General features: G+C 27.9%; 1 pseudogene; it reads left to right on the top strand.

Moving 5' to 3' along the window:
- LOC137657155 (putative neural-cadherin 2) overlaps positions 1-5000 on the top strand; it is a 228717-nt pseudogene that overhangs the window by 216253 nt on the left and 7464 nt on the right.

The following is a 5000-nucleotide window of genomic DNA, read 5'->3' as shown; positions in this document are numbered from 1 at the left end:
TATGCCAATTTATACCAGCAAATTTTCTTAGCCCGTCAATCCATTGTCTTCTCTCCCTTCCCCTGCTCCGTTTGCCATCTCTAGGGACTCATTCTGCTATGCTTCATATCCATCTATTGTCTGTCTTTCTCAATAAAATACCAATAAAAAAAGACCGACACAGTATGGAAGTGAAAATGGATATGTCAATTTGTTAAAATGCAAAGGGAAAATGAAGTATCATAGAAGTGAAATCAGTTTTTTTTTTTTTTTCAAGCGTTCACGAGTAAAGATCTTACTTCTATGAGCCTTTATTTTTTAGTCACGTGGAAAATGGAAGTCTGTGACACTGAAAAATAACAGTAAATTTTGATGTGAATAAGTCAAAGAAAAATGTGCATGTAATCTCAAGAAATTGTCTTTGAGATTTTCTTCTCCGTTTTTCAGTTTTCTATTCCAATTCCTCTCCATTATTTAATTCTCGTCCGTGTCTCTTCCTTCTCCGATAAAGCATAGAGAGAGGGAATATAATCCCTGAATAATTAGTTTATTTTTTTACATTTATTCTATTTTATTCCTGCATTAGGTTTTCATTCGTCATTAAAAACTCACAAGTATCATGAATGGTTTTATTTACAATATAATGTAATATTTTTATAAAAAGCATCGTCTTTTATATTCATGAGATAAGGCTTTAGAATATAATCATCATAATTTCTATTATTCAAATAATAATAATAATAATAATAATAATAATAATAATAATAATAATAATTTTGATCATTTTGATTATTATAACATTATTCAATTATTATTATTATTATTATTATTATTATTATTATTATTATTATTATTATTATTATTATTATAAAAATTATTAGAATTGTTATCATTTTTATTATCATTATTATTAATGTTATTTACATTACTATTATTATTATTATTATTATTATTATTATTATTATCATTATTATTATTATTTTTATTATTACTATTATTATTATTCTTATTATTATTATTATTATTATCATTATTATTATTGAAAATATAAGAATTATGATAATAATTTTTTCAATTTTTATGACGGCACTATTGTAGCCCATATCTTTCCTTAAAAAATATAAAAGAGGAATCATTGTACCTGAATGTTAGTTAGAACCAAGACTATCTAATATCTATTTGTTGTTTCTTGATCATTAGCGGTAGGCGTTGCGGTTTGGATTTTGCGGAGACGCTGTCAACAGAAGAAGTCGACCAGGAGGTCGAGTTCGACCGGGACGTCACTTGACCAAACGGAGATTGAAGAGACTCAGTCGGAAAGAATCACAATCGCAAAGATAATCAGCCTTAATGGAAAGTTTGCCTCCAAGTCGGGCCAAACTACCGTCGGTAAGTACCAACATGCAAACACACATACACACACACACACACACGCACACAGACACACACATGTATATATATATATATATATATATATATATATATATATATATATATATATATATATATATACATATATATATGTATATATATATATATATATATATATATATATATATATATATATATATATAAATATATATATATATATATATATATATATATATATATATATATATATATATATATATATATATATACTATATGTAATACATGTCTATACACATATATATATATATATATATATATATATATATATATATATATATATATATATATATATATATATATATATATATATATATATATATACTATATGTAACACATGTCTATACACAAATATATATACAGTATATATATATATATATATATATATATATATATATATATATATATATATATATATATATATATATATATATATATATATTTATATATATATATTATAGAGAGAGAGAGAGAGAGAGAGAGAGAGAGAGAGAGAGAGAGAGAGAGAGAAAGTAAACAATGTATATTTTAGTCAGCCAAATCATAAATTATAACATACTTCTTTTGTATTCGAATGCAAATTCACCTCCCTTCGCTTACTTATATATGATAGAAAGCGAATTAATGTATTCTTTAAGAATTTATCTTTATTTTAACTCCATTCCTATTGAAGTGATTAGTTTACATTAAATTCTGAAAATATTTATTTGAACTATTTTCTGTTAAGTATGCGAGTCGATTTTTTCACATGTTTTTATTGCTATACTATCTGTTTCCCTAACTGCTGTCATCACGTTTGTCCTTGTTTTTTTTTTACTCCATCTCAACCATTGTAACCAGCCTCTCTGGGACTTCCTCTTCCTCAAGGATCACAAAATCATTGTTTCCCAACCGCTTAATCTTTCCCAATCACCAATCAGGTATCCTCTCAAAAGCTTTCAAACCATGATATTTTAGTTTACTCCTCCAGTAATTACCACATTCGTCTGTAGTTACCACATTCCATGACATTATTTTACTGTGTAAATATACAGTAGATACCATAAGACTTCCCTCCCAGTCTTTAGGTATCCTATTTTGATATCACTCTTAATAAATCCAGCATCCATTCTACCCCTTTCTTGTTTTCTACTCCATTGCTTTTACTATCACTCCTGTAATGGTGAATTATGAAACTGTTATTAAATCCTTTATTCTATGTAAAAATACTTCCGCTTTCTTGGAAAATCTAGAACTGACTCTCCTTTTAATGCTGGAATATCTCATATTTGATATGGATTCGCCCTATCAAAGTTACTTTTTAATGAAAATAAATCCCAATCATTAAAATCAGTTTCACTGAGATTTTATTTAGTCTTCTAAGGAATCTTAAACATCTATACAAACAGTTACTAGGATATCCACTGGTATCCACAATTGGAGTGCTAATGTTCCAATTTCTCTACTTAGGCCTTTCAAAACCTAGCATTAGAATGCAATTATTTGCATAGATTACAATTCTCACAATTCATCTCAAAAGCAAAAGGGTAAAGCAATCCAATGTTGAAAGCTACAATTCCGGGTGGAAAATATGAACATTTGAATATGTCAATATTAATAAACAAAAATGTGCACTAGTAGCCTACACTATCAAAAACAAAAAAGCCGTAATTTTAATTTTTTATTTATAATCGTAATTTAGAAAAGTAAAAAAAAACAATCGTAGGCAACAATCATGGTATTATCATTAATCATAATGATCAAAAGAATACCTGCCAGGTGAAAAACATCTTTATTGTTCAACATAATAAAAAAGAGTAATTCAATTACATATCACATTTCTTTTCCCAGATAAAAACTTATTTCCCCAATAATCAGTTGGAGTAAATGAAATCGAATTCAACTATGATTTGATAGGTACTTTGGTATTCAGATTACACTCGGTATTTGTGAAGGCATTATTTGCGTATCTAGTCTAGACGGCTATTGGTCACCTTTAGGAATTCCTCCCGAAAGAAACTCACAATTATTTTACTATAAGTAAATTTCCAACTCCATCTATTGGCAACTGCGAGAAACAGCTATGGGATGATTGAATTCTATGTATGGGAGTAAAGTTGTTAGAAAAAAAGTAATTTTTGTCCGTTTTGCGTGAGTTATACTTGTAGATAAGTATACGCAGTTATGGTTCACTTGCCATAATGATTTTCTCTATAAACATATTATGTCAGAAATTATAAAAGTAATTACTTTTTAAGCCAGCTAGACTTTCATTTTCCCCTAAGCCAGTAATGGACTCGTCCAAAATATGATATATTATATTAACAAGAACAATAAACGGACTATATAATTTTGTGACGTGAAATAAAACACGTCTAAGCTAGATCATTATCTTATGAATGCAAACACGACTTGAATTATCGTATTTTCTGCGATTATAGGTTTTTTGGAGGATTCCTTGATTGATATTCCTGACTGATGTCGACCGTACCGAGGTAGTGGGATGACGTTACGAGCAGAAAAGAACTGTCGAAATAGTAACAGTAAATTCTATTCATTTCATATTAATTGGATTGATGGATTAATGTAATTTCAAGTGATAAATTCTTTTAAAAAGTTTACAATTACAAGGTTCTTATTGTCCCAATGAATATCAATACCCAAGAAGGTTTGGTCTGTTCGTATAGAACATTCCATTGCCAAAATGAATATAATTATTTAACGAGGTTCGGTGTGTTCGAATACAAAGTAAAGTAAATTATATCGAATTTATAAAAAAACAAAAATAAACAAAGGCTATAGTCACAGACGGAAAATATTTGAACAACAAAAATTATCAATTGAATTTAAGGATAAAACATTTCTCCCATAAGCAGCCAATAAATATTTCAATAAAAAAAAAAAATTAAAGAGTCGCAATGTTTGCAAACAAAGGCGACCTACTGCAAGTGCTGCAACTTCTAAAGCCCTAAAAGAAGATGAACCTAAGTAAATATATGACGGAATACTATATCTTGTAAGATCAAATTAATATATCTTAATTGAGGGAAATTTTGTGTTTGGATATTGGCTCATAATAGCAAATTCATTGTTTAAGATGACGTAAATTATCTCTATAATGTTTATTTTGATCAGCATGGAACCCCTTCCACATACACTCCTTCAACAGTAACACAAAAGCCGAACTCCAGAATTTCCTTTAAACTGTTAAACAAACCTCAAAATAATTCATAATTGAGCTAAAGAATATTGATATTTTCTTTTAATTCTAAGGCATATTTTTCCTGGAAATATTTTTTATTGGATTGCGGAAGGAATATATAATATGGTTTTCATTGAGTATCCTCCTACATTCATCAATTCTTTCACCCATTAACTTGTTAATCATATTACGCATTTTTTTTTTTATAAATTTTAAATTTACTTTCATAATCCTAAAATATATCATTTATATAAAAAAAATGAGACGCAAGTCTCTGCAGAACAGAATCTAAAAGGAGAATACTATGTTCTAAACTGGAGGTTACTTACGTACCGGGATAGATAACCATAAGAAATCGAAGCTAGGTAAAGAGAGGTAAAACAGTATTTCTTACAACACTTTTCCACATTGA

Source organism: Palaemon carinicauda, chromosome 18 (genome assembly GCF_036898095.1).
Source record: "Palaemon carinicauda isolate YSFRI2023 chromosome 18, ASM3689809v2, whole genome shotgun sequence".
In the NCBI taxonomy this organism is placed as follows: domain Eukaryota; kingdom Metazoa; phylum Arthropoda; class Malacostraca; order Decapoda; family Palaemonidae; genus Palaemon; species Palaemon carinicauda.
This window is presented reverse-complemented; position numbering and strand designations above follow the sequence as displayed.